We start from the raw sequence: 26,517 nt of genomic DNA, 5'->3' as shown, positions 1-26,517 counted from the left end.
TTATGAGGATCTTTCTGATCAATTTTATAGGACTGCAAGGTGTCATAACGGACCGGCTATAAGCTGTACAAGTGAGAACCCTGTTAGTAACGACCTTTTAACCTAAACCACTTACGTCAATGATTACTCTCTTAGCCTCGCCAATTCACAGACATTCTGGGTCTCAATATTTTATCAATATCAAGACATTATCAATATTTTATTGATAAGATAATCTGTCAATTACCAAATAGACGACACTTATCGGCCAGGTACTACATCAAAGAGATCTGTAATGCTATTGCGATGTTTTGTTTAAAAAGGGATTCCAGTGCAAATAGAAGCTTGTTTTTGTTTAAAAACATACATATTCATTGAAATATGTAAGTTCATGACTCCACCTGATGGATGATAATGCACAACGTTCATCGCAAGGAAAAAACAATGCACTCAAAACGTTAGAAAATATTCCTCAAATAACTTTGAAGAATGCTGTTGGGCTTAATTGTTTTTGACCGAATATAATTTCGGGTTCATTTCGGGAACGTTCGATAGCCACATTCTGAAAACTCATTCTTCTTCTTTATTGGCGTAGACACCTCTTACGCGGTTATAGCCGAGTACACAACCAACGCGCCAGTTGTTCTTCCTTTTCGCTATTTGGCGCCAATAGGAGTTTCCAATATACCAGGTCTTTCTCAACTTGGTCTTTTGGTGCTTTTTTTAGAGCTGGAGTGTTTTCATTCATACTGACGAACCGCTGTCTCTGCTCATCGTTCCATCAAATGCGTAGAAGTTCACGTAAGTGAGTAAAGTTCTCTATGCATCATTCACTTGAGAGTGGCCAGAAACGATTCTTTAACAGCAGCTTACGACTTTCAGTCTTAGACTAAGTATCCTCTGGGTAGCCAAATAACATCCGTTTGAAGGCGAGCTAAAGCGAGAAGGCGAAACATCTCCTCCACAGGGTTGTGCGCAGGGTTTGGGACTAGCCACGTAAAAGACATTATCAATGAAAAGAAGAAAACAATCTCGGATGAGAGACACCATTTCTGAGAACGCAGTAATCACATGCGATTGTTCCGATTCCTAACACAAAAAAATTGATCGCTCGATATCTTTTACAAAAAAGTAAAAGACTAAAGGAATAGGCTTAAGAAAGAACCAGATTTTTTTTATCTCAAATATTAAAAAGGAAAGAAAAAGTTGAGAATAGGACAGGGTTGATGAATTTATAACAAAATTTTTTCAACTAAACTGTTTGCTCTCGATAATTTCTAACTAAATTCCTATTTTATTTCAGAAGTGAAAGTACATAACGAGACCTCAAGGATGAGTGAGAACTATTATACTCACATTTCAGACATAATAACGAAATAAAGTATGATTACGGGTAGAAATTGCTTTCAATAAAGCTGGAGTATTTTTTATATATTAAAAACAGAAATCTAGTGACAAGCTCTTTCAAAATACTAATCCGATACTTCCAACCTTCACTTTAATGTCAGACCTTTTCATCCAACCTTCCAGAAAAAATAAACACCGAAATGCTAAGCTTTTGGCAAACAGCTGATACCACTGAATACAGTTAATAACAGCACATCACCCAGGCAAGTCAGGCTCATCTTACTGTTCGCCAACTTTCTTTGCTGCCACAACTTTTATCTGGCATTTCCGAGGCAAGCATTGACTGGCACGTCGGCAGCCGGCAGTCGGCAGCCTGTCATGACGACAGCGGCGGAGAGTTAAACATGTGAGTTTGTTGAACCGGAAAATGAGCTAATTTACGCTTCAGATACGCACACAAAGAAACCAAAATATCTTTTCCCTACTCACTTTCTTCGCTTCAAGAAAGGAAGAATGAAGAAATGGCAAATGGCGAATGGCACGTGCTTTGCCGTTGACTGCGAAGAAAAAAGTGAGCGGTAAGCAAGATGGTGTTGCAATCAGCATAGTTTTTCACGCATTTTTCGAATTTTTCCCCAGTTTGGTTTCGGTGGCCTTATGAGTTTTGACCTGAATTTCGGGTTGTTTGTTTGAACGTTGGTTTTTCTTTCTTGTCGTTTTTGTGGTGATTGATGCTTGTGCTAATTTGTGTTGAATTTGAGGAAGGCGTGGCAGTCATGTGTGTATTTAAATTGTTATGCTTTAGTGAATATGGAAGCTTGAATTGCTTCTCTTTTTTCTTGTAATTTTTTATTTGAGGTATTTATGCCATATGTTTCTATGAATATCAGTAAACGCGAAAATATTCATATAATATCACTCCACATGCTACAAATGAAAAATCAATATGAATTGCGGCGCTAATGTGGCGCAACAGCTGCCGATTCCTCTTTCCACATTGACTGTGCTACATTGGTGCGCCACTTCGTTTAACATTCTGCGCCGTCTATATGGTACTTCAATTGTCGTTAGTTGGGTCTAATAAAGTGGATATTAGAACTTTTATGATAATAACGGGCGCTAAAATTTATGCCGCGGAAAAATTATGTCAACGCCATTAGGAACTTATTAAAAGTAGACGCTCAAAAGAAAAGATACCATACACATGTATGACAGTGTTGCCACAAATCTAATATTACGCTAAAAAATGTTGATACTTATTAGAGTCAAAAGAGCTGACCAAAGAGAGGGTTATATATTTATGATGTCGAATCTTCAAATGCATTCCCGAATCGCGAAATCTGTTAGTACAATTCGTACGACTATTTCTTAAAGTTTAGGGAGCACAATTTTGTCCGATAACATTAAAAAGCACAGCAAAAAATTAGAAATGGTATACACTATGAGCTTGTTTGAAATCCATCTTGTGTTAGATCAAATAGTATTGACTTGTTTATAGGTTTACTGGCTTTTCACAATATATAGCGCTTTCAATTTTCAGGAGCCTCATAAATCATATATGTATTTAAGATCTTCAATTTATCCGATAACTCCGCTGCCATTGAAACTGAACAAAAACTCTCACAAAGTTTTGTGAGATCCATTTACACTTTATTTAAAACAGTTTGAACAGACCTTCGTGAAATACTGTATTCTAATAATTTTATTTATAATAATATTTATTTAATATGATCGACCCGTTGATAAATCGACAGGTTCTTCGAAATATTGAACGATGCCAGGTTTTAGTAGGCTTAAATATCATACATGGCTCCACTACTTTAAATTCATCGCAAAACATCTTAGGTCACCCTGTAAAAATTCCCACGAAGTTTTAAGAAAACTATAAATTTTTTTCAAATAGCTCGAATAGTCCCATATACCTTCTTATTGCAATGATCTTTTTTAAATACGATCGATCAGTTGATAAATCCATATGTTCTTCGAAATATAGATTGATGTCAGTTTTAATACCCTTAGATATCGCACATGTTTTTATTATTTTCAATTTGTCGGATAACTCCGTCGTCCATTCTAATGGGTGATCCAAGTAGAGATACTCTTTCAATAGCCTATAGAGAACTTCTTCGGTTTGCTACCAAAATCATGTGATATCAACCGTTAGATTCCGTGGGGATATGTAAAGTCTAAAGTCTATGCGGACAATCCCGCTTCAATACAGGCCTTGGAACAAAACATCACGTGTATCATTCGCCAGTTACCAGTCGAAATGCTCGAACGAATCATTGAAAATTGGACTCAACGAATGGACCATCTGAGACGTAGCCGCGGCCAACATTTGAAAAAGATAATCTTCAAAAAATACATGTCAAAGAAATCTTCCTTCGAATGTTATTAAATATTCCGGACTAAATTTTAATTTGAAGTATAGAGAGATCTATGCAAAATTAGTTAAATTTTAAAAAATCTCAATACCATACATAGACAATATTTCGATTGCTGGAATCAGGGGTAATTAATCTAGAGCTTTTTGTCTCCCACTGAACTTCTGCGCATTGCTTTACTAGAAGCTTCATTATTCGGTTAGTCTTTCTAATTTTCGTTTGACTATTTCTGATGACCGTTTTTGTACTCATAATGGAGTATATTAAGTTTGCGGTGAAGTTTGTAACACCCAGAAGAAAACGTTAAACGCTGATTCATCAAAATCAAGTTCTTGAGTGGGTATGGGTTTGTGAAGGGTATTATAGTTTCGATACAACCATAGTTAAAATTTTTTCTTATTTTATTTTGACCAAAGTTCGTTCTTATTAAATAAACTTTTTTCTGACCAGGCACGGGTTTCTCTTAGAGACTTCCCAATATTGAAATGTTGATCTACATACATATGTTGTAGTTAACTCTTTCTGAAGGTTGTAGATTTCCCATGGTAGTTATAAAAACAAAGCGAGAGCTTCGTTGGAAATATTTGTGACTAAACAACTGATAATGAGTAATACAGCTTACAGCATGTGCGATTTGAGACATTGAAATCAACATCATATCCATATAAATACTATTTTTCAATAAAACGAATTGCTTTCCTTGCAATTTTTGTCTGCATCTTTGTGGATATTGACCGAATCTGAACTCAGCTGAATACAGTTGTGGAAAACCGAAATCATTTCAAGCTCCAGTTTATATAAAAGGTTTTTTTTAGAAGACCTTAAAATATCTCAATGGACTTTAAAGTTAATTTTCCTGAGCCACATAGTGTATTAATGACTCCATAAATATTTTACTGCCTTCTTCGTTCACATTTTTCTGCTCATGGGTAGGGTTTTATTTCAAGACAAAGTTCTTTGTAGGACCAACACAAAATCGCTTTAGTCAGCTTAGTAACATCTCAAGAAAGTAAACTTCAAAAGGCATATGGCCACAATACACCCTTCTCAATGATACAAATAAGCTTCAACACAGCACAGAAGCTATTGAAAGCGCGCAGCTGGCACTCTGCGAGAAAAATATCACAAAGAGTACGCACTTACACCGAAAAGCATAAACATTGCGGCAGTGAAATGGTGTGAGTGCAAATTAAGTTGTAAACTTAAGAACCGGAATGGTCAATAAAAGCAGCGTGAAAATTACTATTTTATCATAAAGCGGCTGAAATTAGCGCCACAAAGCAATTAATTGCGACAATTTAAGGTCAGTGTTTTGAGGTTAAGTAAAATTTAACGCATCAAAGTTTGGCGTGTAATAAAGGCAAATCAACAAAAACAGCTCCGCTGTGTAACGGGCAATGACCGGACCGTTAGTATTGTTGTGACACGTGACCAAGCTGATGCTGCCGCCGGCGTAAAAGCCGTCTGCGCTGTCAAATTGAATTTTAAGTCAATTAGCAAACAACTGGCGCTGACTGCAAAGGAAGCAGACACCAGCAATGGGCTGCTGGTGGAAGTGGTGCGAGAAATGGGAGCGTTGCAGAGGCAGCTTAGAAGTGCTTGAGTCCTTAAAGATTGATCCGAATGAAACAATAAATCAAGCTGTGTTGCGGTGCTTCTAACATGTGATTTATAATCGAAAATTAACTAAACGACAGCGAACAGACGGTAAAACAACCGCAATGGCATGTACTCGGCGAACTCGTGGGTAGAGAAAAAACAGCGGATTTTTGACTTTTTGAGCTCTGCGCTTACAACAAGTGTTTAGACTGCTTGTATTTCACGCTGCAGATAACTGCCGAATCATTTTTTATTTTCACGAATATATATGTTTTTATGTATGACTATATGTCAGTGTATACGTGAGTTTGTATGTGTATGTACGGTTTAATGTTAGCAAACTGACATGCCAACCCACACGCACACGCCTTTCAGGTCGCAGCCATGCAAGTAAACTGCAATTTGTAATTGTAACGGTCACGTGCTGTGTACCGTTATTGTTTGACAGTTGAGTTGTGTGCTTGCGAACGGTGGGTCATGGCAAATAAAAAATTTATAACCTGATCATCATTGATGAATAACCAACGAACGCACACCAATAGCCTGGACATCAGTTTAGATATGCATATATACACACATATATTCATTGTGCGTGTGTACGTGTGTACCAGCAATACCTATGTGAATCCATCGATCCCCGCCACCAATCAGCGTTAAATGAATGGTTTGCCTATAGTTGGAGTGTTTTCACCCTGTTTTTCAGAAAAGAAGGGTGCCAGAGAAGGGCTCCACTTGAAAACTTCCACCACCACAGTTCCCTGCGGTGGAGCTCTTTGAAAGCATTTAACTGCTGTTTGTCTTGGGTGGAAAAAATGCATGTCAGTCTGCCAGTCATCCCTGGAGTATTGATTGTCTACTTTGACATGTGCATCCTGCAGGAAAACTAAGTGAGTGGGGACCGGGATAAATTAAGGACAAATCAGCTCACGGAGGTATCTGAAGTAACCGTTGTAATAAGTGCAACCTCTGGTTTCAAAGAAATGAAAATTACTTCTTAAGTCAACTTAGTTAACTTTTGATTTCAGGATTCAGAACAAAATCACCGAATCGCAAACCCACTTTTTGACTATTTTTTATTACTCACAGTTCTCATAGAAAGAAAGAGATAAAATATTTAACCGCTAGGAAGAGAGCCTGTTGGACAGTGTCCAGTCAAAACACCTACTGGACCTTGAAGGACCTCGTACGGTTCATTAAGGGCCAAAAGTATCTTGAAGTCAAACAAGTTCTGGTTATTGCTGAGCTCACTGAAAGTCTAACACCAGAACGTAAGAGCAACACCGACTCGCTTCCAACTGTAACTGGGAATAGAAGTCTAATATGGAAAAAGTTTAATTTTTATGCTATTGAGATCATGTACCCCTAGATTAGTTTTAAGCGCACAGTCAGCGAACTCAAAGCTAGTACAGCCACTCGGCTAGCGGAGTGATTGCTCACCTCACTGCAGAAAACAGCACTTTGAAGAAGTACATCAACTGCTTGATGGCAGCCATCACCCCTTGAAAGAAGCTACAGTGGTCTGGTAGTCTGAAACTAGTAGCTCCTGACAGAAGCCACCACCTCCTATATACCTTCTTACTTTTGAACCGAGCGGCTTGTTTGCGACCGAAAAATTGTTTGATTTATAAAACAAAAATTACAATGACCTTACTTGGTATTTTATGTTTACAATTTATTCATGGCTATGGATTTATTGACAGTGTTTTAGAAGTGTTTTGGGGAGTATATATTATGTTAGCCCAAACACAAGTATTTGAGAGGAGTCGTCCATCCACCTCGGTTTATAAAGATGACCTCCAAAAAATTAAAGAAACCGTCCTTGAAAGCCATAGAAATAGCAGAAAATCTCAAAATCTCTTATGTATCGACTCAGTTAGGCTAATATTTTGCGTATGAAGCGTGTTAATGCTGGGCACGTACCAAAAGATCTGAACCTTTTCCAAAAACAACGTCGAGTAGAGGTCGCAAAAGAAATGTTTGACGAGGTAGCTGACTAGATGACTAGAAACTTTCATACAATCTAGCGAATGGCGCTCCGGAATTGAAAACCAAAGAATAGATTTCACTGAAAGTACTGACGGCCATCACTCCCGAGGATTAAGTGCAATAAATGTATAAAAATTGTATAGGCTCAAAAGCTTATTTTGAAGACAATAATACATTTATACGAAAGAGGTTCCCTACTTATTTTCGTCTTCCAATAAGATAGGGGATTAATGTTGAGGTTAAACTTCAGTCTATTTAATATTATTCTCTATATTACTTCTGAAGAAAAGTCTTGATAAGTGATTAATTGTTCAAACAATGGAAGAATTTAGGAAACTGACAATTAAAAGCCAATAGAACTCCTATATAACTGTTCTGTTGAAATATTCATTATTAAATTTTTGTTCCCGGGCTCTACTATTTATTAGAGCTTGTAGCTTTTTCCAAGAATTTTGCTTAGCCAACATTTTTTTAAGCACTAAGGCTCTGCTTAGATAAGAAAATGGTAGAAATATGTGATAGAAATCCCTTGATTCAGCACAATTTTCTGATTTTATTCATTTAAAGGTACAATGAGTAATTTGTTCACGAATTTTGGTGGGATATTCCAAAGTATGAGCTCTCAAGTGTTTAAGCCTTGATTTCGCAAACGGGGGACAATCAAGAAGGAAGTGTTGAGATGTTTCCAGCTCGTCTTCATCCATATAGCTTCTCAAGCTGGCTTTCGGTGAGATTATCAATCTTAAGTCATGGGCGCCGATGGAGCAATGACCTGCTAGAACTGCCACAACCTATGAACCTATAGTAGCCCAATGCTGTCTAAGCCTACCCAAGCCCAGCTATCCAGTAGTAGCCTACGCGTGGGGAGGAGAGCACTGAACCGTTCCCAATTCCAAGTTAATTCACTTTCAAAAAGCATTTAGATTAAGCCAAATTGGGGTACGAATTAAAGTAGCAATAATTAACACCCGCAGGGCAAAGCTTTCAAAGGGAAAAGCAAAAATGAATTAAGCATGTGATATGGAATAAACACAAAAGAGTCAGAGGCGTAGTTAGAATTACTATAAAGATGCTTATAAAAAAATTGCCTATATACTTTTGGACTTTTAATAAACTAAAATGTTATAAGTAATGCCAGATGAAGAATATAAGAAATCGGGATAATAATATTTTAATAAATCCATGCAAAATAGAGTTCTCAGAAAGTCGTAAGCAGTGGCTTCTGTAGGTAGGAGTTATAATTTTATATATATATGTATGTATATTTGAAATAATTAGGTAATATGCATGATTTGCTTTTAAAAAAATTAAGAACTTAATATTATATACAGTTGAAAGAGGCTCTCTACCTTTTTTCAAGCTCTGGCATTGTTCTATCTCACTACTTCACTGCTTGCTATTAAGCATGTGCTTAACCATTACTTTATGGTACATAACTTCATTAAAGGACAATTTAATTTATTTTCACAGTTAACATTTGTGATGCCAACGCAAAGCTTTCAAAGTGCGCAAACAAGTGTGGCGAGCGCAGAGAAATTAAACGGAAAATATTTCTAGGGTCTGAGCAATGCTCGTAAACACGGCCAATAATATTCATTGCCCGCTGACCGAAGGTGACCAAACGGGATCAAGAGCAAGGAATACATGAGCGCAAGTGGAGTTCAACACACTACCACTACCACATACATACACATAAATACACATGTTGGGGCAAGCAGCTGGCGTTGGCAGATTAACATGTCCTTTTTGGCTCATAAACTTGCCAACACTAAAAGGTGAAATGTGTGGTCACAGCGAAAGCAGCTAATAAATTCCGCTTTCCTTGTGCGCAACAACAACAATCACATTTGAAACAATGAAGAAGCAACGTTGGATGGTTTATGCTCTTACACTTACACATGCATACATACATACATATGTATAAGAGTATGCTTTAGTATGGCCATAAACATTTTGTGGTTCATTTCTTGCTGCGTGGCGAGCACAGTAACTTTTTGTTGTTGTTCTACACTTGTGTATGTTTGCATGAGTAATCACAGCTGAGTGTACGCTTAATTAATGCTACACTATTAATGTACACAGTAGCATACTTCCGGGCGCACAAACCTAATTACGATCATATTCTTATGCGTGCGGTGTTCCACTTGTTCAGTTCAGCTTTCTGAGACTCCGGCATGCATATATATTAATAACACGGTTTGTAAATAATTTTTATTTATTTAATTAAGCATGTCATGTACACTCACGGGCATAATAATAGGAACATGCTCTGTCTTTAGCGCGCTCATAAATTGCCACTTCGCATGGTCAGCGCATTCTGGCGGTGCAACGTGTACGCTTCATTGAATTAACTCATTCAACATGTCTGCTTTCACCTACCGTTATGTAGTCTCTCATGGTTGCCACAAAACAATTTGGTGTTTTCTATCGCTTTATCCACAAATCACTTGCTGCAGCAGCTGCCGCATGCAACAGCGATGCGAAAGGTGGAAAACAAAAGCACCCCAATTTCGATTTGACTTTCGGTGGACTATTGCTGTTGCCCAGAACTGATGCCGCGCACTAGTGCAAGTAAGTATTTGCTTAGGTACACCCACATATCATTCTGTAATTTGCACTCTACAAATAATGATTGTTAGACTATATCTATCGGAGTAATGTGGGTGTGGGGCGAGAATTGCGAGGCGAGCAATTTGTGCTATCCCGTTTTATTTCGACAACAACAACAGTAATGACAACAACTACCCTTAACAGTGAGTTTAACTGTCTTTCGGTCGCATGTGCAGCTTGCAATTCGTTATCCTTAAATAAATTATCGCCTCATATGGCAATATTTGCTGCGAATCGGTATTGCTTTGTGGAAATTCACGCGTTTACTATGACTTTATTGAACTTTGCCGGCATTGCAAACGTTTAACACAATGGCGTTTGTGAAGTTTTATTAAATCGTTGGTCAGACAACTTTTTGACGTTTTAAATGGAATAGAATTTATTAGTTTGTAAGTAATTGATGTGGCTAAGTTAAAAGAAATACCAAGTGAGAACGTGAAATACATACAAGTTCAAAAAGCATGTGTGTTTTTGGCTAACGATTCGATACCTAACAGCTTCTAGTTTTGCTTTTTAATGAAAAGTTTTGAGACTTATTAAAAAGTTTTCAGAAAAAATAGATTGTGAACAGAATTGAAGACATTTTCTACTTCAAAAGAAAGTCCACGTTTATTATGAAATTCAACAGTTGTTTAGCGAACTGTAATGCTGATTCTCAATGAGAGAAGCCTAACATAATTAAGTTTTTTCGAAATATTTAAGAAATTATCCATTTAGCATGCAAAAACTCTTCACGATTCTCACTTTCCATTGGTCGTTCTTTCTGCTCGCTAAATTTGAACTTTTCTTTCTTTTCAAAAAATGTATATTCAGTTGCGTAGCTGATTACATTAATATGTCGCTTGTTATTCCACATTTTCTTAATTATGCCCGTTTATCTGACTTATACCAGTTGTTTACTCGATTCGTTATTTTCTGAAGCTTATTAAGGGGTTACATGGGTTTACGGGTTTCAAAAAACCAATTTTTTTATTGCCTTATAAAATTCTACAACCCCTCTAAAATATTGTCCAAAATCTTCAAGTTGATCCGAGTAATAATTTCGGAGATACAGCCTAGAAAACTTGTGCGCTCGGGGCTAGCTTGATTAAGTGCGCCGTCTTTTAAAGAGTTTTTCTCTAAACTGTGAAGTTTTTTTTTTGAAGTCGTTTGGCAAAATTTCTCAAGAACACAGGTCTTTGAGATACAATCGTCAAAGACTTGGATGAAGGATTTAACCAAAACACGTATTTTTTCACTTTAGATGATCCTGTAAGGAGTTATCTTGTCACCGGAAATGGCGTGGCAATGACGAAGTTTAAACTATTTTCTCAAAAATTTTAGAATTTCTTTATTTATAAAGTAAGTGAGTAGCAATAAAAAATTATTATAAAATTTTAATTATAATAAAATTTTCACATATTCAAATATGCAATTTTTGAAAAAAAGGCTGTTTTTTACTAGCTAATATGTCTAATTTTCTATTGAATTTCGTTGCATCGCAAATTACTTTTTGAGTTTATGTTGATCAGAAAAAAGTTAGCTACAATTTTGTTTTTGATAAATATGCTTTTCTACTTCTGCAGTTGTATATTTCTTGTCGATATTAAATCCTTAAAGCTTACTATTACACAATCTCCAACAAAATTTATAATTTTATATTGATAATATTCATTGTCAATACTAGCAAGCAATTGGTATTAGTATACAGCCTTATATCATCAAGAAAAATACACTACTCAAGTTAATGAAATGTTTCTATACTTCTTTGTCTTTGTCATACAAGCTCGTTCAATTTCATCGGTTGATAGCGCCTATTGTGGACTATCATAGCCACTCAGAGGTTTAGGAAGAGATTTTTATGAGAATATGAGAATAGTTTTGGTGATTAAATATTTTTGAAGTGGCCGTTTTTTATAAATTTGTGGATAGTTATTTGATTAACCAATATATGTTTATTAGAACTGGTGGGTTTACAAAGAACTCAAAAACGAAAAAATCACTAATACGGAAAATGTTATATGGATCATTCTAAATAACTTAATATAATAAATTATGGGTCTAAGATCGATTGCGGTTATTCGCATTCAGCATGAAACCTAAAACATCTCCCTCATATGAGATTTTGTACAAAAGAAACCGACTCGCTCTCATATACCTATCGAAATAACTTAAATCTGCTAATAAATAGTAACTTAGGGTTTAGGAAGCATTTTAAGGCGTCTCCGTGCCACTTCGTAAGAGCGTTTTATGTTGTTAAAATTTATTGTCAATAAACTTCCCGGGGGTTGGTATTGCAGTTGAGCGTAATAAGTTATCCTAAGAGCCACTTCGTAAGAGCGTTTCATGTTGTTAAAATTTATTGTCAATAAACTTCCCGGGGGTTGGTATTGCAGTTGAGCGTAATAAGTTATAAAGCTGTAATTTGATACACCATAACCTTTGGCCTAAAATTTTTTAAAAAGTAGGCATAGCCTCTCCCCAAATAGGTCCAATGCCCATATGAAATTCAATCAAATTTGCTCAGAACAAATCTTTTAGGCAAATCATTTGACAGAAATTAAATGGGTGAAATCGGATTATCATCACGCCCACTTTCCGTATAACGGTTATATTGAAAACTACTAATAGCGAGATAACGCACTTGTTAGTCAGAAGCATTAAATTTCTCAAAAAAGATGATAGGGACGGATTTCATTAGAGCGGGTATAAATCTTGAATAATGCGCTTGGCACAACCTTTCCATACAAATGCTGAATTAGGGAAATTTGAAGGAAGAAAATTCATAAATAACAAATATCCCATTATTTTATTCGGTAAATTTATATGGCAGATATATGTATATACCTATATGGATATTGAACCATTGTCTTGAATAATATTCCACTTCAAATTACGCAAGAAAGTAAAAAAGGCTTTTCATAGAAGCACTTCATTTAGATGGTTCAGCTTATATGGCAGTTATATGTTAAAGTGGGCCGATATCCGACAGATCTTGCTGATAGAATAACGTGTGCAAAATTTCAGATCGATATCTTAAAAAAACTCAGGAACTAGTATATGTACAGCTAGACGGAAGTGGCTAAACTCAGCCTGCCATGCTGATCTTTTACGTAAACGTAATATAGGTAAAGGGCTTTTTCATAGGGCCAGCAAAGGACGCCATATTTTTTCCCGCTCTTTTGACATTTCTCTTCAGTTAGGTTTGGCATTTCCATGGAAAAATATGCGATCTAGCAACGAGTCGCAGTTTTTAAAATTTACTACCAAAATTCGGGTCAGTGGTCTCAACTTTAAGAGCGCTACGTCCAATTTGTGGTCATCATATGTCAGATCAAAAATTGAGCGTCTAGTGGAAAAATTTGAATCCACAAGCACAGCATAAAATGTTTCCCTTCAAGTGAGACAAAAAAGTGCCCGTAGTGTCCAGAAAATTGCTACCGCTATCGCATCAATTGAGGAAGACCCAAATCAGTCTCTCAAGCGTTGGGCATCTCTATGACGTCGTTGTGGCGAATTTTGAGAAAAAATCTTGGCTTGCATCTTTACAACATCAAATTGACGCAACATACTTCATGAGTCAGCAAAGTCCTCTTGAAAAAATTTCGGTTTGGTGCGGTTTATAGGCCGCCGGCGTTATTGGGTCGTACTTCTTCCGTGATGATAAAGACGGGCACTTTAATGTGAATTGGAATCGCTACTTCTCAATGATAACTAAATATTTTTTGTCCGAATTGGATGATATGGACTTTGACAATATGTGGTTCCAAAAGGACGGTGTCACAAGCCACACAGCGAATATCACAATCTGTTTATTGAAAACTAAGTTTGCTGAAGGTGTTATCTCACGAAATAGCCCAGCCCGTTAAACATTTTCATATGGGGCTACGCCAAATCGATGGTCTATGCCAAAAAGCCAGCGTCGATTGATGAACTTTGTACGAATATCGAACATGCAATTGCAGCAATTTCTGCAGATTTATGCTTGAAAGCCGTTGGAAATTGGGTTCAGCGTCTGGGCTTCTGCAAACGTAACCATGGTGGTCATGCAAAAGAAATCGAATTCCATACATAATGGCATCGAATGTACTTTCACAGGAACAAAAATTTCATTGATATCCCAAGCGTAGTAGCGATATAAAAAATCCGTTATTTAAGCATACTTGTATGTCAGACAATATCGTAATCAAATATGAAGTTTCGCTAAGAGTAAAAATACGAAAACGTTTCTGGTTCGAAATTTTGCTGTATTTGCTATTATCATAGAGTTAGTCGAGGAACATGATAAATACTTCCTATGTACCCAAACCAAGGCAAACAGGGATCTAAATTACTGATAACAGAAGAAAAGTAACTTGTGCCGAAGTTATGCCAAGACATTGGTGATAATCACAACTTAACTGAGAGGTCATAATTTGAAAAATGGCCTGGAAGCTATATTACTTTGAGGTTCTCACGACAATGAATAAGCCTTATATTTAACTAGAGTTTGGGCAGTTCAGAGAACAGAAAATAAACTTCATCTTTCCCCGTTGATAAGAAACGACAGTAAAAACGATAATGTTTATCAATATTAACTCCGAATTATCTTAACGACCAAGAAAATGCTCGTTCTTAGACGAAAATGGTGATGTGACAGATTTGAATATCCGAACATAAAATGGTTTATGTTTATTGGAATCGCCTCAAAAAACTTCTTTAAGTTGGCGAAAAAGTTTTTTCCGTCTAAAATAAAATATTAAAAATCAACTCTTGGACTAATGGAAAATTCTATGACATTATTCAGGATTCAAAACAGATATTTAGGTCAGCTAAGCTACAACTTTCTTCAAAAATTTTATTTTGTGAAGAAATATTCTACCGCAAAGAACTGCATATGCATATATTTAGCAACCATACGGTAGATTCCATCAGTTTCATCACCTTGGAATACATAACTTCAAACTAAAGCCAACAGTGTCTCGAAAAAGTAGTTATGAACATTTTCTAATAACCAACGAAAGCCAGCTGGCCAGCTTTATTACATGTAGCTAATTTACATTTATCCTCTTAACTAACTTGAAACGTGCTGTACTACCTAACAACAAAACTTCAGACCAAACCCCCCACACCGAACGAGTACAAATAACATCATATATTTTTATGAATACAGCCGCAGATTAGCATAAATATGGTTGTTGATTTTTTCCAACAGATTAAGCAAGGCAGCAAGTTGGAAAATTTTTACAAGCGACAACAACAAACATTTTGCCGAATGACAACCGGCGAAAACACTACGCTTGAAGAACTATGGAACTTCCTGAGAAAATCATAACCAGAGCATACAAAGTCGCGAACAGACATCTCAGTAACGCGACACAGCATGTGAGATGGTAATCTAAACAATACTTCAGTCGAGAGGAATTTCGCTGTAAACATGAACACGAATGACAAGTGACTTGATGATAACGCTGATAGCATTGACACCAACCGAGCAGCTCGCAGCAAGATGAATAAGGCACGAAAAAGGAAGAAGAAGCAAGTAAGTGTGAGTTGCAAGGAAAAACTTTCTTTGTTATCGTGGTGTTAGGCACTTAAGGTCTGCTGGGTGGCGGGATGGCTTACAAGCGTATAGTTTGAATTATACGAGTGTGGGGTGTTTTGTGGACTAACAACAAACTGGGTGGTTGTTTACGGACACTTTACACAAATAAAATGATAATGATTGACAAATAAAGGGCCGAGAGGCTATCAGGCCCACAAGAAAGCTTGTGCGACTGTCAAAGCGCCCCAAAATGGAGTGTGAGGCCTTAAAGGGAGAACATTACGTGGATATTGGAGTGAGGGAGATTTAAGCAGTAGAGGATAAAGCAACTCAGGGTGAATAACGAAATGACTTTGATATTGCTTGCAGGGAATGCAAGTGGAGAAATTAGTATAAAAGCGTTTTAATTTTGTAATTAAAGATTAGCCGTTACAACAAGTTTATTCGGTGGAAACTTTAAGTGGCTTAATGATGTGTTCGTTGATAACTTTTTAACTACACACTTAGATGATATCGCAGCTGATTTATTTACTGATTTGTGTTATGGTTCTCACACTTCAGTCAACTGTGAACTATTTCTGTTTTGAATCTTTGCATATTTTTTTTATTTTTCCTTATTTTATTTTGTTTTTTTTTTTTACAATATGCATATGTACGCATTGGACAGTATCGAGTCTGCACACACACAATTGCATCGAGACTGACTTTGCTAAGAGCAACTAGTGCACAGGACCTTCCACTTCACTCTGTGTCAAAAGGATGTAACAGCCGCACAAGTTGCCTTGACATCACTCTATCTCTCTCTATCCGGCGATCAACGCATTTTCCGAATGAAAATATTAGATACATAGAAAGGTGATCTATCTAATGACTACGGGAGGATACTGAAACCAGCCATATACATGGACAACCAGGCGGAGTTGCTTGCCTTTTCGACACCACAGATCAATTCCGAAGTAGTCAACAACTGAAGGAGAGCTTTAAGCTTACCAGGCAGACCAAATCCATTTGTTCCTAATTTGGGTTCCCGGTCAAAGGAACATTTTCGGCAACGGTCAAAAGGTAGAGAAGTTGGCAAAGCTAGGAGCCTCTTTAGATCAATCCAAGGCGGAGTCAATACAATATCTAAATACTACTAGGAACGATTTATAAAAAGTGAAGTAAAGTTTTATATGCATTTTGAACAAATCGTGAAGAGTAAATGGGACACAACAACAATCTCCAAGATAACCAAGAAAATATGATCGAAATGTGACAAGAATAGAACAAAGGTCCGGCTATCTAGGTCCAAAAGTGTCATACTTGTATATAGATTTACAACTACAATAACGGAGTACTGAAGAGCATGCCTTAAAAAATAAAGAGTTTTTCACTTTCTCTCTGAAAGCTCAATGATAAATCCGACACAAAATACTTGAAACCTATCCGGCAGACCAGACCCTGAATGGTTGTTCAGAAAAAGCATAGCGGATATAAGTAGTTTCACTGAGAGCACCAAATAGTTTGAGCGCAACGATGAAACGGAATAGCAAGACTATAAAGTCTTACGACAGTGCATCAAAATGACGCATCCAGCTCTACTTGAGATCATTGTGGCAGCACTCCTACCTACAAAGCTCTTTTGCTGCAACCATTGAGAGCTTAAGTAACGCCATTTCGACACTTTCGACTTAAAGAATCACACAAGAAGCTATATCGTATTTTTTCTCCCAAATATAATAGACAAACATAAAGTCAATATTCGAATACACTTCGAGGTTCCCAACTTTTTTAAAGAAAAATCACGGAAAACTCAAATTTAATGGGAAATGTTTATTATCATTCGAAAAACATTCTTTGACATTTATATTTTGAAGGTTACCTCTTTCAAATGTTCGTTCGACTCGTTCGAGCATATCGATGTTAACTGCCGAACAACAAGCGTGATGTTTTGCTCCAAGGCCTGATTCGAAGTGCGATTGTCCGCATAGACTTTAGACTTCACATATACCCACAGAAAAAAGTCTAACAATGTGATATCACAAGTGATGTTCTCTTAATAAATCTATAGATTGATGTGATGTGTGGGAAAAGCCACCGTTTGCTTATTTACATACCCATTGAGTCAGAAATGGACCTCATCGCTGTACAAAATTTCGCTCGAAAACGTCTGATCTTCTTTGAACTTTTTAAGAGCGAAGCGATGTCGCTTGGGAAGGTCGAGCGGCTTCAATCTTGCACAAGATTTATTTTGTACGCTTTAAATTTAAGATCTCGGCGTCAGATGTGCCAAGTTGTTCCATACGTCAGTCCGAGTTGCTGCAAACGGCGCTGAATCCACCTGAATGACTGCTATATTGAACGTGGTCTATTCGATCGAATATTATTCAATAATGAATGCTGGTCTCCAGATAGGTGATGGTGTTGCGAATAGTATGCTCAGCAGGTCGATTCTGTTGTGCGAAGCGAGCAAAACACAATCTTAAGAGAATGATTTGTAAACATTGCTCAGGCGTAAGTATTTCCGTGATGAAATTCCAAGCAACACTGAACAAAACTAACTTGCCACGACTAACGCGTAATCTGTCAAAAAGGCTAAATTAAGAAAGTAAGTCTACTTGAATCACCCATTGTAAGAATAATATCTCAAGATGATTTTCAAAGCACAATATCACCTACAATTAATATAATACATTTTTCCCTTGAATTGTTTACTTCTTAAGATGCACAAAGCTCTTAAGCACTCTTTAGTAAATCAAATAAGCAAAATTTCTATAAACTACAGTTATCTTACTATAATAATCTACAATAATATGATCTCTCCCATAAGTTCCACCAGTAGTGTTGAGAGCAACATAGAAACTTGGCGAAGGTATGACGAAGCAAATGAGGCGCCCTAATTTCTGCTTTTATTTTGCTCCGGTGCATTTTGAACTTTCTTTCGTCATAATTATGTTAGCCAGAATTTTTTATGAACACATTAATTTATTGCATCCCCTAAGAGCAACTTCACACGTATAATCAATACTTAGGCAAACAGTGCAATTGCATTGCTAACAAGCGCGCATCCAACGGAAAATGAGGAAATTGGAAAACAATACAAACACAACTGGTAATAATACCAGGGTAATAAAAATGGCGCAGGAAAGTAATAAAAGTGCAGATGAAATGACAGCATTGCCGGAAAGACACACATCTACAAGCAAATGTGAAGATTTTGATGCGTCAATGCATCCGTGTGTGTGTAATTGTTTTATATAGGAAATTTTGTGATTGGAATAGCATCTTCATGCGCCTTTTTAGCGGAATATCCCCCACTCCCATAGTGTACTGCAATACCGATCAAATTACCGGCCCACACTCGCATGATTCATAACGGTTTTATACGCCGTCTCAACTATGTATGCGAACAAAAAATCATAAATAAACTCATGTATGAATCATTTGGCGAGCTTTCAGGAAAAGCGTTATGAGATGCAATGCCGATAATGTAGCAAACTTTGGCGCCGCTCGTGCAAGCGGCTTTGTTCTTCATAAGCGCCTGTGCATATGCTACACTAAATGCTGTTGTAGTGCTATTTATCTTGCTCTAGCGATTTCTTTTTCCATTTCCATTTCATTTGCGCCCTTAAATGCTGTACACTTTAAACTGCCGCCTCGTCTTTTGTGCGAAACATCTTACTTTAGCTGCTTAAATTGTATATAGCCCCCCCATGTTCTTACAAACAAATATACGAGTATTTATGCACTCAACTCACGTTCCAATTTTACTTAAGTCTGCTCCATATAACGCAATATTATGCCACCTGGGAGCTCTCCCTGGGTAGTTGTAATATTTACTCGTAAATATTTTTATAGACTTTTCACGCACACACTGACGCAAGCCAGCTTCGTGTGTTTTCCATGTTTGCGCCTGGAAGTATGCTTGCTGGTTGGTGTCAGCATCACCGGTAAAGTATGCGTTATTGCCACCTTTTTGCCAGATTACTTCATTTTGCTTTTCACACACGTTTTGTGCAACGGAAGCAAAATTCAATTTTGCCTTTTTTCGCTAAAGTTTGCGTCGGCATTTGCTCTCGCGTTTGAGCTGCTTTCGCGTTTTCATTTCTTTTTTATCACTCTTCACAAAAAAGGTGTAAAATATTTAATTTTAACCCGATATGAGGTTAGGTGTGCACGAATGCGTTTGGGTGAGGAAGATTTGGTGATCTAAATTAAGGTGGTTTCCATGATTTTTGAGGGCGTTGTGAATTATGAGTTCGAAATGACATACTATACATCGCACTAAGTTTTGCTTAGAAAAAAAAACTTACAACATCTACACAGACGGATCAAAAATAATGGTTGGAGGGGGTGCAGCCAAGACTGAGATAGCTAAGAACATAGAAAAAAATAAATATTACGGAATATATCGCATTACGTCAGACAATGCCCTTAGAGCAAGGAGACATTAAATGTAGTAGCTAGATGTAGACGCTCACTTCTGTCCAGCATTATCTAGAACTCGTCTTAGATATCTAGAAGCTTCACAGTTCAAGGGACTAGATGAAGTATCAAAATTAAGTATTCAGTCTCTCTTAGAGTTTGTGTTTTATAAGGCGAATACTTCCATTAACTGGCATTAGAAATAACCAAACTATTTGGATTGACTATGGAACCGATCAAAAACTGGGACGTGAAGGCTCTTTATTGATCGCAGCAACCAAAAATAAACGTCAGAGATCATATAAGATTATAAACATATGCATACATATATACAAGTAAATGATAAGCGTGACAAGCTGAGTCGATTAAGAAAAGACGGTCTGTTCCTCGGTATATTCGCGAACCAGTCTATAGGCTTTTAAGATATCGGCAATTTTGCACAGGTTCATTTCTCACCAAGAATCTGATCTTTGACGGAACCGCCGACATCGGCCAACAATAGCATATAGTTGCCATATCATCTGAACGATCAGAATCAAGTTCTTGTATGGAAAACTTTTTCAGTTGACAAAGTATCTTCATAAAATTTTATACGAATTATTGTTCACCATGACGCTATGATATGTGCGAAAAATACCTATACTATAGCATACAAATATAGCTGCAAACTGAATTAACAAAATTACGCTCGCTCTTGTAACAAAAACTTTTCAACAATGTTGACAATGTGGATATGGATTCTATTGATTTTGAAGCACTAAAATTAAATTTTCAAACAATTATTCCCTTTCTATTAAGAATATTGTATCAATATTTAAATTTTTACCCCATAAAAGAAACTTGAAAATAGGTCAATTATAAAATTGGATGCACTCTTGCTTTGACACGTATCTTATTAGCGTAATAAATTACGCACTTACGCAATATTTAGCAATAAAATCGACTTACCAATTGGAAACCAACCCATCGGCACGCGGAAATCCACAATGTAATCCCTGTGTCGCTGCAAGAGTGACAATTTATATCCTCGCGCTATGCATTTAAAAGCAGCGGCAAACGGAGGAATCTTTAAAAGTAGTGGTTACCGTTGCGCACACATATAAACACACACAAAAACTCTATTGATTTGCACTACAAAATATTCGCGGGGCTGAACTGGGTAGTACTACCGGTGAGCAGGAGCACACAACACTTGCTTATTGCACTTTTTTTTACGCTATTGTTGCTTTTCACGTTCACTGTTGTTGTTGTTGCAGCATTGCGTGCACCGATGGAGCGATTAACGCGAACATAAAACGCTTAAACCGATTTAAGATAAACGCGAACGCGTAGTAGGAGGCCTTTATTCATATATGGGTGTGTGTGCGCTTATGTGCGGATGTGTATGTGTATGTGTTTGCGCTCGTAGATGGTGCGATATGCGTTGAAGCGTATGCACGCAGGTTCCTGCCTTTGTGGCACATTGTAAATTTGTAGATAATCAGACGTGTTATGCCCGTACTTGATTCAATTAAGATATGCAAAATTGGGGGGCTTGGTTGGCGTGCAATGGGCTCAAATGTTATATGCATACAAACATTTATATAGGTATGTGTGTTTACTTGCAGCTATGCGTGGGCGTTTTGGTGTAATGTGCGAAAACCGGTAAATTATTGAGGGAGAGCTTTTATGTATAGCTTTTAAAGATGCATAATCACTGCTTTCCACACTCGTTAAACAGATAAACGGTATTTTATAAAATATCTAGCAAAAATTTATACTAACAAATATTTTTATGAACATTTCCACATAAAATTTGTAAATTTTTTTTACCATCACCTTCCGATTATTAATAAATTATTTATTATTTATTACTTCACTAAAATTAAGTTTTCTGAATTTTCTTTACAATTTTTATATTAATTTCACTTTATCTAATTTTTGCTCAATATTTAATTGAAGAATTTCACTGCACGTAATTTACTAAATGATTTTTTATCTACATTTGTACATACATACATATATGTTCATTGCACATTTTTTTCATTTTTAAAATTACCAATTTTATAGATTTCATTAAATTTGGTAACTCTTTTTTGCAAATGGTACTAATTTGACTAATATTCCTGTTTCAAAATTTAATTAATTGCACCGCTTATAGAATTATTGACACAATTTCACCATATTGCACACCTTTGCATCGAAATAAATTTAAGCCAATATTAAAATAACTTCTTCCTCCTATTTATATAACTCTCCCACATTTATTATTGGCAACATTATTTGCTTAAATACTTTTCCCTTCAAATTCGAAGACAGCCTCCTTTATTATTAGCATCAAGCTGCCTCTAAATGTTTGCCTTGTACCGCACAATATGGCCACTTTATCATCATTCAACGCGTTACTCCTTTATCCATTTTGATTATATCACACTTTCACTTTCCTGCAGCATGCATTCATTTCTCATGCAGCATTTCTATCGTTCGTTGTTCATTTGTTATTTCATTTTTTTCTTCACTCGATTTCAATGTTATGAAATTCGCACTACACATTCTAACGGCTTTCCCATCCCTTTCGCTGACTGCACAAATGTAATCTGCCAAGGCTTTGCATTTACTTTTACCGACCGCCGCCTACGCCCTGTCAGCGCGTCTGCCTCTCTGCCGCACGCACGAGTGTCACTTGGCGTTTGCTTAGCCTTGACTTACCAATTCACCCTCGCGATTTTTCCGCACAACCTTTCAACGCGAATGCCGAAACGAAACTGGAGCGCATGGCCTCGCTCACTGATGGCACGTTACACGCACATAGCATTGTTGGGTGGCTGGGCTTTAGGTGAGCAAAATGCCCATTTCCGTTAATTTGCTCTCCAAATACTTTGCAGGCGTTTGCGTTATTTGTGGGAGAGCGACAACAACAACACACAAGAACACAGTTGTGAATGGAACTCCAATTGTATTGGCGCTCAGTTGCTCTTGCGTGTGCTCACTTGCCTTGCTTTGTGTTTGTTGTGAATTTTGGAGAATCCTTGACATTGACGCTTGAAAATGTATTTGTTATTGTTTTCTGGTAAATAATATTGTGTTTATATTTTTCTTTGTTGCGTTTTTTGGAGGTCTGAAAGCTTTGAAGCGACAATGGAATTATTTGTTGTATAAAAAACAAATAATGCGCAAAAATTTGGTTGTGCAGTTTTCGTTGTAATATTAGATACATATTGATAGGGGTGTGAAATGAAAATTGGGCTTAGTTAAGAAACAAAAATGTATACATATATTGTCTGGAACAAGGAATAAAGTTATAGATGTAAATGATTTTCAGGGTTTAAGAAATTGTGAGAGTTCATAAAACGAGGTTTTCGGAATCAAATTTAGTTTGAAGAAATGAAGTAGAAAACAAAAAGTGATATGGTCACAGAAACAATGCGGTTATTAAAGAGAAAGTATCTCTAGAAGTCCTTAGGATGGATAATTTCGGCTTCGATGGGCAACACTTCAATTTAAACTGCAGGTTTACTGGGAACGCAGGATTTTTTTGGAAAACTTAGATATTTATCTACAATAAAATTGCTTAAAGTAGCTGAGTAATGAGTTCATAAATTGAATGCGTACAATATACAGCTGGTGCAAGAACTGAAGCCGCTTTACCTTCCCAAGTGACATTGCTTCACTCTATTAGCTTTTAAAAAGTTCTAAGCAGAACTGAAGTTTTCGAGCCAAATTTTGTTCTGCGCTGAAGCCTATATCTGGCTCAATGGGTATGTAAACAAGGTCAATTTTGCTTGCATTTGAGGACAAAAAGCAACCTGAAGCGATTCAAAACCTGTTATTTCATCCAGAAAAAACAACAGTTGGATAGGTTTGTGGACCGGTGGAATAATCGGTCCATATTTCTTCAAAAATGATGCCGGTGAAAACATAACCATCAATGGCGACCATTATCGCGCTATAATAACCGACTATTTGATTAGGTTTCAGCAATACGGCGTCACTTACCACACATCGCACCAATCAATTGGCCATGAAGATCGTGTGATATCGCACCGCTAGACACTTTCCTGTGGAGATAAGTAAAGTCTAAAGTCTGTCCACATAGACTCCCGCTTCGATTCAGGCCTTGGAGCTAAACAACACGGATGTCAATATGCCAATTAATATACTCGAACGAGTCATCGAAAATTAGACTCTTCGGATGGACAAACTGAGACGTGCCGCTGCCAACGTTTGAAAAAGATAATGTACTATAGTATACCAATTAATGTATCGGGATGAAACTTTGAACGAATAGTTTCTTTGAGGTGTGCCAGCTCTCTGACCAAAAATTACCAGAATCGAATTACATCAGTTCAAGCTCTTTGATACCGAATATATGGATCTTGTAGGTATTACGAACATTTTAATTAATAAGATGCGTCAGATATATTGTAGAATTTCGGAACGATTTTCACCGGCTTTGCTCTTTGTAAATTGCGAGAGCATCAAATATTCGGTTACACTCTTCGTTACTTGTTATACCCTGAACAGGGTATATTAAGTTTGCCACGAAATATGTAATACCCAGAAGGAAGCGTCGAAGATCCTATAAAGTATATATGTATATACATGATCAGTATGTTGAGCTGAGTCGATTTAGCCATGTCCGTCTGGCGGTATATATACGAACTAGTCCATCAGTTTTTAAGATATCGTTTTGAAAATTTGCAAACGTCATTTTCTCTTCAAGAGGCTGCTCATTTGTCGGAACTGCCGATATCGAACCACTATAACATATAGCGGCCATACAAACTAAACGATCGGAATCAAGTTCTTCTATGGAAAACTTTCACATTTGACAATGTACATATCTTCACAAATGTTGGCACAGGTTATTTTCTAAGGCAACAATGTAATCTCCGAAGAAATTGCTCAGATCGGTTAACTATAGCATATAGCTTCCATACAAACTGAATGATCGGAATCAAATGCTTGCATAGGAAACTTCCTCATTTGACGATATATCTTCACGAAATTTGGTATGAGTTATTTTTCATAGAAATAATGTAATATCGGAAGAAATTGTACAGATCGGCTCACTATAGCATATAGCTGCCATGCAAGCCGAACGATCGGAATCAAGGGCTTATATGGAAAACTTTCGCATTTGACGTGGTATCTTCACGAAATTTTACATGGATTACTGCTTAAGGTAATAATACAATCTCCGAAAAAATTGTTCAGATCGGCTATAGCTTACAGCTTCCATACAAACTGAACACATAGTTCCAAAAAGAAATGCACCTGTGTATATTAGCTTCGGTGTAGCCAAAGTTAACGTTTTTTCTTGTTTTTGGTTTAATATGATGCGAGTGAATAAATTTTTCAAAGCAAGTCCAAAAGTATTTAGTTTGAATTTACCTTTAATAAATGACATGTAGATAAAAATTTGTTTATATTATGTATTTATGAATTATATAAAATTCGAAATCCGCCAATATATACAATATCCATTGTTGTTTTCAAATCTACAAAGTAACAATTGTTCGGAGGCAATACGCAACAACAATTGCAGGCTTTGAAATTTAACCATTTGGGGGTTAAAGAGAAAATGTAATTTTCCATCTTTATATGTCAATGTGTATGTGCACTCACATTTATGGACTTGCACGCATGTGTTTGCTGTCGCCACTGATTGGAAGGCAATAAAGGCTGACAAGGGGGCGTGTGGCATAAATATGAAAGGATATACAAATTCAGATGTGTGGGTGTACTTAAATATGTATGATATGGTGTGTTTTGAAAAAATCCAACCTAAGTAGCTGCGCATATATTTAAGTGTTATTAAAGCGCTCGCCATAACCACATATTTACATATGTGTGTGCGTGTGTTAGTAGCAGAGTGTGTGTGGGCTTATCTTGATATCCCTTTTAGGTAAATTTCGTGTAGCCACATTTAAATTTACAATGTTTTTGTTGCGACTGTTGGTGGCAAGTGGCAATAGTGAGTGGCTTTTGTGTGAGGTATATCAGCTAACGGAAAACTATGTGACCCTAATTTAAGCAAAGCAATTTCGGCTTAAATACCTATGCACATAAATATTTTCAGAGGTTGTTGGAAACTAATGGGCATTTAAGTTTAATATTATTTGAGTGAGTTATGAAAATGGAAAGCGGAAAAGTTAATCAAATGAGGGCTGTTATTGTAACAATACAATATTTTGTTAGAAATGTTTATATTTGATAAAGTTAATTTGGATATGGAGACTTTGTATTTACTTTTATTTTACATACTATTATTCTAATTAGCTTTAACTTTGAGTTATTTTAATTACGAAAGCAAAAAGCAGGAAAATCATTGAACAATTTTCGATTACTCACAGGTGCATTTATTGTGGCATCTTGATTTCGATCTGTCAAGTATGTATAACAGCTATATTTTATAGTAGTCTGCAGTAGTTGGAACAACACCAATAACAACGTCAGCCTCGAAATCCAACGCAGGATAACTCTTGCCAACAGGTGCCACTTCGGACTGAGTAGGCAATTGAGAAGTAAAGTCCTCTTTCGACAAACAGAAACCAAACTCTATAAGTCACTCATTATTCCCGTCCAGCTATATGCTGCAGAGGCATGTACAATGACAACATCTGATAAGTCGACGTTACGAGATTTCGAGAGAAAGGATCTGCGGAAGATGTAAGGTCGTTTGCACGTTGGCCACGGCGAATACCGGGTTCCATAGAACTATGA

The 26,517-nt window shown here is 36.8% G+C and overlaps 1 protein-coding gene across 1 annotated transcript in view; it reads right to left on the bottom strand.

The window, feature by feature from the left end:
- The window catches only part of LOC120767342 (protein sickie), a 460,987-nt gene extending 439,440 nt beyond the window's left edge, over positions 1 to 21,547 (bottom strand). The window contains exon 1 of the mRNA XM_040093298.1: positions 20,761 to 21,547. The gene's annotated coding sequence lies outside the window, so the exon portion shown is untranslated. The remainder of the gene's footprint in view (positions 1 to 20,760) is intronic.
- Between the last annotated feature and the right edge of the window lie 4,970 nt (positions 21,548 to 26,517).

Source organism: Bactrocera tryoni, chromosome 2, assembly GCF_016617805.1.
Source record: "Bactrocera tryoni isolate S06 chromosome 2, CSIRO_BtryS06_freeze2, whole genome shotgun sequence".
NCBI classification, from domain to species: domain Eukaryota; kingdom Metazoa; phylum Arthropoda; class Insecta; order Diptera; family Tephritidae; genus Bactrocera; species Bactrocera tryoni.
The sequence above is the reverse complement of the archived record's forward strand: the minus strand, read 5'-3'. Positions and strand labels throughout refer to the sequence as shown.